This window comes from Haliotis cracherodii, unplaced genomic scaffold (genome assembly GCF_022045235.1).
Source record: "Haliotis cracherodii isolate W230 unplaced genomic scaffold, xgHalCrac1.p SCAF_23, whole genome shotgun sequence".
In the NCBI taxonomy this organism is placed as follows: Eukaryota; Metazoa; Mollusca; class Gastropoda; order Lepetellida; family Haliotidae; genus Haliotis; species Haliotis cracherodii.
Genome location: NW_027266279.1, coordinates 10,120,224 through 10,135,300, shown reverse-complemented (window position 1 = coordinate 10,135,300; position 15,077 = coordinate 10,120,224). Strand labels below are relative to the sequence as shown.

Genomic DNA, 15,077 nt, shown 5'->3' with positions numbered 1-15,077 from the left:
ACTCCTTCATTTGTGGGTTCGAATCCCAGATTCGCCGTCGCTATGGTCCTGTCACTACTATGGCATGCTCAATGGCAGACATCTTGGAATCCAGGAAGTAGTTGGAATTATTATAGATCATAAGGAATGGTAGTAAGAGATAGGCATTTCATCGAGTGGTCTCTCTGTGACTTCGCTTACTGTGTGTCATCATGCCCCGATGGCGTGGACTGTAGCTCATGTTATCAGTCACTGGTTTGCCTGGTCCATAATCGATTATATATCACAGGTCGCTGTTATGAAGCTGGAATATTGCCTGCCTGCGGCATATAACATCATTCACTCACTAAATGTTCTGAGATTAGAGCAAACGGGAAACAAGATGGAGCGGTGCATGTTTGACAACACTGCAAATGTTGCTTTAAGAAACTAAATCTCTTGGACGATATACTTTTTGTTTTACAAGACAGAAATACAAACAAAATTTGAAAAGACCTTTTTTATTGCCGATGTATTATGTGACCTAGCATATTCGAGTACCACAGCCAGCTACTAAACAGTTCTATCTACTAGCCGTATGATAACTGATAACATATATGGTAAAATGCACATGATCAACCGAATCTACAAAATCGATAGATTAAAATGGCTTTCATATTCAGAAACACATATCACCTCAAGACAGAAGTTCAACATCTAATTATTAGTCCATACCTGTATGTACAGACGGCGAGAATCGGGATGGTGCCATCATCTGGAAAACCCTATCTGCTAAACCCAACATGGTTATTACGTTTCGTATATACAAACTATCTAAAGCTTCTATTCTGCTGTTGTGTAGCCTAATGGATAAAGTTGTTGCTCTTAACTCACCAGTACTAATACACTTAACAGACAATCGTCGTTATAAGACCCATATCAGGTATTGGACACTTAAATTTGCAAATTAGTCTTGACAAACGTTTTAAAACAATGCCCAAATTTATACTTTGCAGGCGTGTATTGATCAGCAGATTAGGTTTTCTAGAACATATCATAAGATTACAAATCATGAGTACGAAGTAATGTTCACTTGTATATACACGTTCTCAACGGAAATAGACCGGACACTTTCCTGATAAACACACACACGGGGTTTAATTGTATAACTATAACCAATACTGCGTTTACATCTTGACAGTTGCATAGTCCATAACTGATAACATATTCTTCAGCAGAATCACATAAAAAAATCGACACACAAATAGATAAAATATTAGCATTGTATCGGTGAACAGGACCGGGGGATATATAACGGGAGTTTCACGAATATACGACACCTGTGGTCAGTCACGCTCCGGGTCAAACCGAAAACTCGTGTTACACAGGTATTGACAAAAAACACCGCATCAACAAATTGCCTGATGATAAAGTACTGAATTTAATTAATGCAAACTTAAAATCAACACCTTCATTTTTTTCGTCTTTGAAATAAAATAAACTTACTTTAATTTTCTTATATGGTCCCTGTATTAAAAGAACAATTAATTTATTTTATATGTAATATCGATTCCTATGTTTGACACATTCAGTGAAAGTCAAATGTCAGATGAAAACAAGCAGCTATCGGTGTCCCTTATGCTGCATCCCATGTTAAGGCACGGCGTATTGAGATGTGTGGAATAACGGTACACTTTGCCAATTTCCCTTGTGGATTGTCAGGAAACTTGGCACTCGGACTATGGCAATAACGGCACCAAATTGTCTATACCGGAACCAGGAACCAATCTGACACCATATGTTGTTTTAGTTCTGTACTCAGTGATGAAACAATGAATTTTCTGAAAATATCAAATCCATACCTCGGATGAAATAACACTTGTGCGGGCTCCTTACAGTCAGCCTTAACGCCACGATGTTTTTATAGAGACAGATAATGAAGATCCCATGTTATTTTACGAAAACTAGACACATATTCTCTGTATAATCTGCTAGTATGGTTGTTCGTAAGTGAAACTTTAACAAGAGTAATGTATATCATAAAGTGGTTGACCCTTTCTTAATAATAAAATCAACACGTGAAGATCCGGGGTATTATAGGTCTTCAGCAACCCACGCTTGCCATAAAAGGCGACTATGCTTGTCGAAAGAGGCGACTATCGGGACCGGGTGGTCAGGATCGCTGACTTGGTTGATGCATGTCATCGTATCCCAATTGTGTAGATCGATGCTCATGATGTCAGTCACTGGATTGTCTGGTCTAAACTCGATTATTTACAGGCCGCCGTCATATAGATGGAATATTGCTGAATGCGGCGTTAAAGAACAAACAAACCAACCAATCATATGGTTACATTGTGAATATCATTTCCGGTCTCATGCCGTTGATTATTGATAAAGTTATGTGTATAAACTCAACCATTTCGATGCTGCGTCTTGTATTACATTCAGCAATCACCGGTTCCGCTTTTGATAGACAACTTTGGTGCCGTTAGAGCCATTGTGCTTCTTCTGTTTTTGTAGTTTCAATAAGTGTGAAATATATTAAAACCTCAGAACGGAAATAATTTGGGCATTTACTTTGTTTACCAATAACTAAAAACCCGGTTGTTTGACTCAAGTGAAAACGTAAGCAAAGTACATTATTATTTGCTTGATCTTTCTTTGACAGAAACAGTTTCTGACCAAAGCATGATTGGAATATTGTGGATTGTCTTGAAAGAAGCAGCCATTCCTCACCACCGGAAAAGTGCTCCTGCTTCACTTAGCCCAGGACCGGGGCTTTTCTACTGTCGCAATCAAATATTGTGCTTTATGTATTTCTATAAAAAGGTATCACGTACAAACATCAGTACGGAACATCACATTTGCGTTTTATGTCTGTGTACTTCCAGCTTTCTGGTTTGGCTATTCTGAAATGTTTTAACGACTTCCAAAATAGTTATCGAACATCATCTGGCATCAATACGCATGGTCAGTGGTTAAATGTACATAAAAACATATTTTTAATAAAGTATGCCAATCATATTTTTTATAAAGAAAACACGACATATAGTGCACAGTACTTGTGCATAAAGTTACATATATTTTGATCAAATAATCAGCATTAGTTTACATTGAGTTAGTTTAGTGATTGAAAACATATACAAATATCCGCCTAATTACATATAAGAAAACCTGTAAGCAATAATACCAGTACTTCATTGATGTATTTATGGGCGAGAATTGTCGGTCTATGACAGACAAAAACATATACAAAGTAACTGCTGGACACAAGAAAGTATACACTCATGTTTGAAGGTGGCTAAAAAGGAGTGAGTGAGTTGGGTTTAACGCCGCTTGTAACATTATTCCAGTTATATCGCGGCGTGTCAGCTTAATGTGGGAGGAAAGCCCGAAGTGATGCAGGTTTCAGACGTTTACCACTTTGGTGAAACCCACGAGCACGGGTATGGTACTGACAAACCTAGAAACATAATCGGGGCGAACCGGGATTCGAACCCACAATCATAGGTTTCTGGCGTGCCCAAGGGACGCAACTCTGCACAGCGAATCGCAGCGCCTTAGACGACTGGGCCAACCGTGGCCCCGGCTAAAAAGGAAACAAATAAGGAATAGTGATGTATCATAGACAATATAACATGCATGCGTTTGTAGTGTTTAAGGGACTGTTCACAGCCTATTAATGTTTTGATAACGTTTGTAATGTTTTGGTCGAATCAAGTCGTTGAGTGTATACGTTCTTTTGCCCGGGAGTGTACACTTGAATGTCTGAAAAATGTTCAAGGAGACTTTAAGATGGACAGTTACATCTTTGAAATGTAAGCTCAACTCCTATGATCTACTACAGAACCTATAGTTTAAATAAAATCATTTCTACCCATGCAGAGAACCAAACAGTACCTGTACTGCCTCAAAGAATACTACGACAATAAATTATCAGATATCTCCTAATCGGAAGAAAATTTCATCCAGTCCCAAAACACAACTAGTCAGTTTCGTCATCATCAATTAATAACAGTAGTCTATGGCTCCGATATATATCCTTTAACCCCTTAGCAACACCATCTACTCATCGGGTCCAGTCCTACGGGGTCTCGGAAGACCTGCTGCTCGTCTTGCAGCTTCATCAGCAGCGTGCAGTGCCTCCAGATCAGCCACCCGATCAGCCACCCGTCTTCTGCTGTCGTCGAGTCTTCGCAGCACTTCCCGAAGCTGTTCCTCCCAGATTCGGATAACTTCGATTCTTTCCGCCTCCATCCTGGACAGAAGTTCCAGTTTGGCTTGGTCCAGCATATGGAGAAACCTCTCCCCCTCCACATCCCTCCTTCTTCCCTCATCCTTGATGAGGCCTGTGTGTTCCTGCTGGAGCTTGACGATGTCGCTCTCGCCTTCCTGGACGTTGTTGACGTTGCTTTCAACATTCGTGACACGAGAGTAGAGCTCCTCTATCTTCTTCTCAATCTTGGAGGTCACCCGTTCGATCAGTTTCCGCAGCATGTCCTCAGACGCATCTGAAAGAAACAGTCCAATGGCAATGGCGGTAAAGTATGTTCTTAAAGACCAATCACACCAACCTTGGTGGCCTCTGATGGTTTGTTTGATATACTTATTGACACACTTGACATGTTTTAAAGTATTTTAATTTTGTTTAAACAGAGCAATGAAGTTACAATGGACAATCGTACAAACGACGTTTAGCAGAGATTTCTAATAGTGAGTGAGTATGGTTTTACGCGGCTTTTAGCAATATTCCAGCAATATCACGGCGGGGTACACCAGAAATGGGTTTCACACATTGTACCCATGTCGGGAATCGAACCCGGTTCGTCGGCGTGACGAGCGAACGCTTTAACCACTAGGCTACCCGGACGCCCCTGAGATTTCTAACAAAAAGGGTTTCGCATATAATGCATCTAGTATAAAGAAATAAACTGAAATAAATATATTGTTTTTTCTCACTTGGTATATTGATGAATGACTGCTTCACATTAACCTACTACATGTTTAGTAATTATTTCAATAAGCATTAAAATTTCAGTTTTCATATTTCAATTGATTTTTTTCTGTTGCAACCAACCATACAAAATTTTACAAAATTGTGAGATCGGCGGATACATAAAGGTGCAGACATATTACGGTGTGGCCATGGTCAATATGATTTTATGTGATCAGTTCGGTCCTTATTTAACAAAGAACAGCTACAACAACAGTTGGCGGAAATCATACAACCCTGGTGAAACATTCCCATGAGTCACGGGTGACGTTGGGGACGCCTCGTGGTTAAATCTTTCTCTCGTCACGCCGAAGACCCGGGTCCGATTCCCCAAATTGGTACAATATCCGAGGCCCATTTCTGGTGTCCCCCGCCGTGGATTAGCTGGAATATTTCTGAAAGCGGCTTAAAAGCACAACCATTCACACACTCCTAATTTCTGAAAAAAAAATTCCATTTTTTAACTGTGTAGTGTTCCGTATTCTGATTTCCGTGCAGTCCTCAATGTAATTAATGATAACAATTACAGATCAATATACTATATTTCAGGTTTTACTGGTTAAACCTTTTTTTCAGAGCTTGTCAGCAGGTATTTTAATCAAAGCCTTTCAACCAAAGATGACGTGGTTCAATGGAGGTGCATACATTCAATCCAAACCTGGTTTTGTTACTACCTGTGCTGTTACATTCAACCGACACATCTATACACATAACTATTGAAAAGGTAGAGCTATGTTGAAGGCAAGGTACTTTAGCATGGCGCATCTTCCCGAGTCAAGAGCGTCCACTAGCCTTACCATCAAAGTCTTGTTTCCACCCTTGCCTAATCAAGCCCACTTTCCTGTGCTAAATATGATTGGATTATCGCACTTATCCCCAGTCCAATCAGTGAACGTTTAATAAAATCAACATCCACGACTGGTGCACCTTCGCATTAAAGTGATTTACCCCTGTCTTTGACATATCTTTTTCATCTTTCATACCCACACCACCAATTGCCTATGTTCTTGTGTCAGGGGTGAATGTTTTCGTTATCTGATCGGCTATGTCGTTGCCTATGGTAGTCGCCATCTTTGCGAAGCTATACGAGATAAGAACAGCGATCTGATTGGACACCGCGTTGTTTCATAACAAGGGGCACAACTCCGGATGGCGCCAGAGTAGATCCAAGAAAGGTGGTATGATGTGGCAAGGGTAGAAACTAGGCTTTGATATAGGCTAGTTGACACGCGCGTACGCTTGCCTCGGGAAGATGAGCATGGCGATGACTTATATTCCTGTATGATTATATCTTTGTACAAAGAATCCAAAGAATGAAATGTGATTGTGACTGTGAATGCATTTATTGTGGCTGTGCTTCCTACAGTGACATCAAGTGCATCATTGACATAGCCATGCAGCCAGTCCACAATAGGACCTATCTCCTCACAACACTACAGTGCATATATGTTACAAATATTGCCCATGCCAATGACCACAGTCCCAAATGCGCACCGTAACAATGTGTGTTGATGCGGTCCAACGACATGCTTCATTTGACAACAACGTTGTCCATAATACGCCCAGTGTTATTAATTGAGGCGTGTTATATTCCATTACTTTATAGTTGGAACATATGTGCGTGAGTTGACACAGCATGGAACAGTATTCCAGTTATGCTACGGCGTGTCAGCTTAATGTGGGAGGAAAGCTCGAAGGGATGCAGGTCTCAGACGTTTGCCACTTTGGTGAAACCCACAAGCACCTGGAACCATAATCGGGGCGAACCGGGATTCGAACCCACAATCATAGGTTTCCGGCGTGCCCAAAGGACGCAATTTGCACAGCGAACTGTGGTGCTTTAGGCGACTGGCCACCCGTGCCCCGCCTTGCAAGAACGCCCGGTTTATAAATATAACATGCAAGTGTTTCAAGACACGCCTTTGAATGTCATCAATAACGTGCAGGGCAGTTGTAAACTGTGTGACGTCTCTTTGGTTAAACTGTGCTTCTTTGTTCCGTGATGAATGCTTTTGTTAATATATTTGCAAAATATTTCACCATATAGGGTGAGATGAGTATCAAACCTAATTAACTGATTGTACTGATTTCTTTCAGATCGTTTCGGGCTCTTACCTAACAAATTTGGATATGTTTTGTCAGCCTTTGTACTTTGTAATGCATTTAACATTTTATTGTTTTCTATCTAACATTATGAGTGCGATCGTTCAAAAACAAGCTTTGAATTTGGTCATGCCGTTAAACTGTTCTGTGTTCTGTTGAAACATTGCACATGGAACACATATAGGTTGAATAAAACAACACTTGTAAATTAGTACATTCATCTACACATCGTATGTACCGTAAACTTACCAAATCAGGCTTAAGGATTCTATGTAACTACACCGATCATTATTGACAACATAAAATCATTTGAGTGATCTCCCTTTAACATTACCATGTTACCGAATTTCAAAGCTGAGTATTTTTCATACCAGTCTTTAAACCATCCAAACTAAAAGATTAAGTATACGATATCATACGTGCGAAAAACCGCCTCGGGTGTGTTCAGATACACATCATTAACCAGATACATTGAACCAAAGGTATCGACCTAAAGGGAGACAACTCTTCTGATATATCGTGCACGGAGGGGCATCAAGCAAACATGGGACGATCACGCACTTGCTAGAAGCCGTTTTGGCAAGCAATTGACCATTCGTCTCATTCCGTATAACTCGTGTGGTCTTATAACCGGAATGGCACGAGTGGTTCCGAATTGGCAAGAAGCTGTGCATGTATATACCACGCAAATACATACCAAATACCAAGTGGGTGTGCATATATTGTCCTCGGCGGCAATGCACAGGCCTGGAATAAATGTGCATTAACATGCCCCTCAGGTAACGGTTCCACAAACAGAGAAAGATGCGATCACCTCGTGACATCATTGATTTTCAGTGATCCATTCATATAATTCTCAGTTATTTTGTCTTTTACCCCTCTGTTTCGTGGGATAGTCGAGACTGGGTATTCCCTTGCGTTGACATTTTATATTTGCTTCCCCTCAAGATGTCTAGATGTGTCGAGTTACACGTTCCTCGATTTTTTTTTATCTCTATGATTATCAGGTGAATTTGTGGAACCTGATCCAATTGCAGAAGAGAGTGCTCAATACAAAGTAGAGCATAAATAGAGATTTGAATACACTTTCCTTATATCATTTTGCAACTCTGAGTTTCACGCACCCATGGTATTGCGTACGATCATCAGGCATAATGAAACATGGTTTTTAGTTTGACCCTCTCTTTTTTGCTCGGCTTGGGGGTTTACCATGGCGACAGGTGGAAATGAGCTTGCTTCTTTTGTTTAGCTTGTTAGATGTTATATAAAAACATTAACTTATATATTGCTTAAGATGATATTCCTTAGGGAACTCTTACACAAAGCGATATGACAACCGCTAAAGTACGGACGTTACGATTACCGCAGTGCTAAGATCATTTTGCGCAAGTAGAATTTGGTAGAACCCTTATCAGTATCATGGCCTGCTTTCAGATCCGTCTGTCATGAAGTACAGATAACTCTAATATGCGTACTGGTCTCCGAAATCAGGCTTTGCTTTGTATGTCATGTTCAATGGACGAGTTGTTGTCTATTCCGTCAACGCCTTAAGATTACCTGGTGGTCGTTGCTACGCAAACAGCTTCGACAATACTGCAACATATCTTTCGCATGTTTGTGAAACCGTGTCCAGATACTATTCCCCTAACTACAATCTACCTCACTGCTTCTCCGACATACTAACCGTGGGGTGCTGGAAGTCAAATAATTGAACAGTTGATAATCAGGCAAATTAGATCAATATATGTAAAATATGGCATCTTGTAAAAGTAAAACAAGAAATTCTTTAAAATGTGAATAAATATGATTGAGAAAACCACAACCAGCATTAGACACCATATAACATCCTTGGGCTAAACTATTGTTGTCTAAAATTTCTAAAATAGTGTAGATTGTTCTGATGTTACGACCATCTTATGTAACCAAAAAACACAAAAATAAGCTCAGGTCCAACGTTTTTTATATTCAGAAGCCAAATTAGATTGCAGCGTATATACTAAAATGTCAGACAGATGCCAAATGTGAGCTTTGGACATTTTTTTGGTCTCCAATAACTTATGCAACTGTATTTCACAGGTGTATTTTACAATAGGAGTACAAAATAGCACATGCTTAATATTGATGATAATCAGAACATTCATACGACATAACAAAATATTTCTAAGGAAAAGGTTTGCATAATAATAGTAAGACAGATAGTCCATGTAAATGAAAGAATGACACCTATCTAAGAAGAGTATCGCTTTGATGAGGCTAACTTAAAAGGTGAATATGCATTTTAAAACTTGTTTGGACGTATTAGATTCAGAGCGTATAATGTTGTGGATGTATTGGTTTCTGACTCACCGTCGTCCCCTTCACTTCTCTGTCTTTCAACGTCTCTTGTGTAGCGCCTGATCAGGACACAGTACAGGTCCTGCAGAATAACAAATACCATGAAATACCCCTGACCTCACTCTGACAACACCCCTTTCAAAACACCTTGTTTAAACAAACACGGACTATTCATTTCATATGCTTCTAACAGAAAACAGAAAAATGTGTAGTTCTTTCCCTTAGTTTTTATGCATTATACACGGTAATGTCGGACAGCACGACTGCAAAGACGAACCTAATATGACCTTTTTTCAATTGTTCTCACACTGTCAAAAGGGATCTGATAATCTACAGCCAGCTTTACGTAAATATAGAGGCAATGCTTTCCTTTGGCAGAGCTGACGTCTCTTTGTTTACAACTTTTGAAACTAGAAAACCTGAAAACTCTTGTTCATCCATATTGTGCCCTTGTAGTTTGAATTGTGCGGATTAACATATTTCAGGATAAAGGAATCATTGTTAAAAAAAGTAGTCCCTGTAACACATGTGATATTTGGGATAACACTTTCTGAGTAAAGTACAGATTCACGTACTTTTGGGGGGTTGAGTCCCGTCTGGGATTCGAACCCACACTGCCAGAGTGAGGCACCTATTCGCCAGCACACCAAGTCAGCCTCATTCTGGCTGTGTGGGTTCGAATCCCGAACGGGACTCAACCCCCCAAAAGTACGAGAATCTGTACTTTACTCAGAAAGTGGTATCCCAAATATAACATGTGTTACATTTGACCACTTTCGAAATAGCATTGTGTGTTCAGAGTCGTTCCTATCAAGTAATCCAGTGTCCAGAAAGACAGGTTTCTAGCCAATCGAGGTCTGGACTAACGCGAGTTTTCTGTACTTGCACCCAATTACCTTTGTATTTTTAATCCCTCTATGATGACAATTGAAACGTCCCACTACAATAATATTAACATATTCCCTTAATTTGACAGTGACAGTTACTTTTGAAATTAGAACGTATTTGCATCAGTCAATCCTGTAATTCTTTTCATCCCTCATCACCAGGATGGTGTCGTATCAAATGTCAGCACATGTGTCTTCTTTCAACAAATGTATGTTTAATACTGGATCAGTTTCCTTTAAATATAAATGCTTATACTGTGTGATGGTTTCGCAAATGTCCCAGGAAGGTAAAAAAGGTAGACTTGTATCATTTAAATGTATTCTAAATCAAGCAAACCAAGTCGTTGTAGTTGCACTATCAAACATTTTTTTCACATTCCATGTCTGTGTATATAGTTACTGTGACATGTTCTAATGTATGAATTTGTGGAAGCACAGCTGAAAAAATAGTTTATTGTTTTGTTTTTAAAATTTGACCAAATTAAATTTCTCCCTTGCTATTGCTGGTTCATTACACAAGTTATTATGAAATTATGGATTTTTGCATACTCCATTTGAGATTACAGCATTTGAGATTACTTGAAAATTGTGAGTGACTTTTATTTTGACCTTCGGAAACGTAACCAAGTTACCATAGATAGGCACAAAGGGAATTGTCTTTGGTGATATTTATTTTGGTGTTTTAAAAGGTTTGAATGATACCAGTTGCATACATTTAAATGAAAATGAGAGAGACGCTGTCAAACATTCTTTTTTTTTAGATAAGCCGTATTTTACATATCAATTGATCTCCATTATATAAATGAGTGAGTGAGTTGGATTTAACGCCGCTTTTAACAGTATTCCAGTCATATCATGGCGTGTCAGCTTAATGTGGGAGGAAAGCCCGAAGTGATGCAGGTCTCAGACGTTTACCACTTCGGTGAAACCCACGAGCACGGGTAAGGTGCTGACAAACCTAAAAACATAATCGGGGCGAACCGGGATTCAAACCCACAATCATAGGTTTCTGGCGTGCCAAAGGGACGCAACTCTGCACAGCGAATCGCGGCGCCTAAGACGACTGGGCCACTCGTGCCCACTAATATAAATGAACGTTGAGATGCTCTTTCAAGGATAAGTAAGGCCATTTATCCTTGAGGGCGTAGGATATGTTTCTTCTTGTCTCTAATCTAACATTATTTAATTTCATGTAAATACCAACGGGCTTTGCTGCAGTTAACATTTTACCTTCATGCTTTGCAATACTTATGGACCGGGTGTAGACCTGTATTACAATTTAACGTTCAACAATATGTCAGTGTATGTTCTAAATAAACAAGGAAACTCTATAGGCTTCCATAGCATTCCTGACTCAGAGGGGAAAACAATTCAAGCATGTAATTAAATCGTTAACCTGACTGCTGTATGGAAATTTGTCATTGTTATAATATGATTATATCATGAAATAATTGAGAAAGAAAAAACACCTTTACAAATGCAGTATTGTATGGAAATGTTGATTTCCATACTTATTCAAGATAATAACGTACTGTGTGACGTCAATTGATGGCTTCATGTTACCATGGCAATATCTGTCTATCCAGTCTTACCTGTCTGTTATGTTTCCCCATAGAGCTGACCGAACATTCGCTTTTTGTATCAGTTTTGTCGATATTGGATAACTCAAGGTCACTTGTCTGAAAGGTTATAAGACATGCAACAGGGGCGAAAGTGGAGGAACCATTCACCATATGCAATAATAATATCATCATTCACCGTATGCAATATGTTATCATTCACCATATGCAATAATAGTGTTATCATTCACCATATGCAATAATAGTATCATTATTCACAGAATGCAATAAAAGTATGATCATTCACCATATGCAATAATAGTGTTATCATTCACCATATGCAATAATAGTATTATCATTCACCGAATGCAATGATATAGTTATCAGTCACCATATGCAATACGTATTATCATTCACCATATGCAATAATAGTATTACCATTCACCATAAGCAACAATAATATAGACATTCACATATGCAAAATATACTGCCGGGCAAAAGAAAGTATACACCCGTGTGTGTCGGCAAACATGAAACAAGACATAGTTATTCGATGGTGATGTATTTCATACGGGTGTCATAGTTGTATTTCGGTTATTGTTGCCAGCCCAGTACCGTTTGGATGACATTTGTAATGTTTTAGTCAAATCCAATTTCAAGTGCGTACTTTCTTTTACCCGGCAGTTTATACAAGTATTAACATTCATTAACCGGGTGCAATAATGATATTATAATTCATGATATGCAATAATAGTATTAAAATTCATCATGTGCAAATTATTAATGATCATGTAGTAAAGGTGATTGTGGCTCCCTAGAAAAAACATAGAGAAGTTTAATGTAATAAAACAGTTCTAAGAATAACTCGTACCTCGTATCTTTAACTTTATTAATTCTTGTTCCCTAGCATCCTTAGAAACATGTTCTTCCACATCATAAAAATGAAAGAGTACAGACATCAAGACCTAACTTTGTCTTTTACGTTGGCGTTTTATATTTGATGTATAGCTTCCGAACGAATGACAACCATTAATAAATGGTTTCTATTTATAATGGAATAAACCTTTACTCTTCGACTTGAAGCGCGGATAGGATAAACCTGTACTCTTTGACTCGAAGCTTGGCAAGAATACTCCTTTACTCTTTGACTCGAAGCTAGGCTAGAATATTTAAATAAATTAAATCAAATAAAGAACTTGTATAGCGCATTTTCCAATCAACAACTGCTCAAATTCGCCAAGAACATGATTGATCTAGTAAAAGGCTCTCTTGTAGAGACAAGTTTTGGGTGTTTCTCGGATTTCTTGTCGCAGATTGCTCCACAGGAATGGACCAGCATGTTGAAATGACCTATCGCCATGTGTTTTGGTTCGTGACCATGGCACCGCGAGCAACGTTTATCTTTTGATCGGAGAGAACGTGTAGGCTTATGTATGGTACAATTAGTTCCTGTAAATATGCAGGAGCCAAACTATGCTTTGCCTGAATAAATATGGACTCTTTGACCTGAAGGTCGAGTTGAATACACCTGTACTCTTTGACCTGAAGGTCGAATTGAATACACCTGTGCTCTTTGACCTGAAGGTCGAATTGAATACACCTGTGCTCTTTGACTTGAAGGTCAAGTTGAATACAACTGTGCTCTTTGACTTGAAGGTCGAGTTGAATACACCTGTGCTCTTTGACCTGAAGGTCGACTTGAATACACCTGTGCTCTTTGACCTGAAGGTCGAGTTGAATACACCTGTGCTCTTTGACCTGAAGGTCGACTTGAATACACCTGTGCTCTTTGACCTGAAGGTCGACTTGAATATACCTGTTATCTTTGACCTGAAGGTCGACTTGAATACACCTGTGCTCTTTGACACGAAGCTAGGCTACAATATAGCTGAACACTTTGGACTTTCCTCCCACAAAGCTGACACGCCGTGACATATACTACTCAAAAGAAGTTATTCACCAAAAAATCACAGCAGAACTTCATTCACACATTAGGGCGGTCGGGTAGCCAAGTGGTTATAGCGATCGCTCGTCACGCCGAAGACCCAGGTTCGATTCTCGACATTGGTACAATGTGTGAAGCCCATTTCTGGTGTCCCCCGACGTGATATTGCTGGAATATTGCTAAAAGCGGCGTAAAACCGTACTCACTCACTCACGTACTCATTCACACATTACATCCCCGCTTTTTCAGCGATTCGAGAAAACACGTCACAGCAGATATTCATTGACACATAAATCCGTGATGTTCTCATTATTCAAATTTACAATGATTTAGCTGTACATCCACCACTTGTTAATTATTCACCGATTCATAAAGCCCCTTTCAGTGTCATGGCCAGCAAGTGATGCAGAAGTATGTCACTATCAAAGTCACAATCACGCACTAACACGCAGGACAATCCCTGATCTTATCAATGAATAAACAGAAAACATTGAGGCAATACATCCATCCGATCGGTATTGCCCCAGTTATTAATGTCGGCAACAGAGCAATCATTACTCTGTGGGGCTGCATGATGGACAGTTTCTGACTAATTGATCTGTTTAACGTGGGGCGCCGTTATGGCGGTACGGGTCCCGTTGAAACGAAGACAGGGAGCCCAGTTGACTGACTGCGGTAATGACGTATGTCTGAAACTATTAACTGAAATTAACACACAACGTGTTCTGAGTAGCGGCATGACACTGCCTTTTTGATCATATCGTTCTCCCACTGAGTGTTTTCACTATGATAATTGTCTACAAGCTAAATGTCTTCAAATTAGGCGTGTCTTTTATAGTCGAGTTTCGTTGTACTAACAAGAAAGTATGTGTGAGCTGTGCTATCATCTATATCCCTACTCTCATAATACCAGCATAGCATCTACATCGCACATCCTACAAAACCAGCACTGCCTCCACATCGCCCATCCCTCAATACCAGCACTGCCTCCACATCGCCCATCCCACAATACCAGCACTGCCTCCACATCGCCCATCCTACAATACCAGCACTGCCTCCACATCGCCCATCCCACAATACCAGCACATCATCTACCTCACCCATCCCTCAATACCAGCACTGCCTCCACATCGCCCATCCTACAATACCAGCACTGCCTCCACATCGCCCATCCCACAATACCAGCACATCATCTACCTCACCCATCCCTCAATACCAGCACATCATCTACCTCGCCCATCCCTCAATACCAGCACTGCCTCCACATCGCCCATCCTACAATACCAGCACTGCCT

The 15,077-nt window shown here is 39.8% G+C and overlaps 1 pseudogene; it reads right to left on the bottom strand.

Annotated features, from left to right (window-relative positions):
* Window positions 1-480: 480 nt before the first annotated feature.
* LOC139471745 (short transient receptor potential channel 7-like) overlaps window positions 481-15,077 on the bottom strand; it is a 66,408-nt pseudogene continuing 51,811 nt past the window's right edge.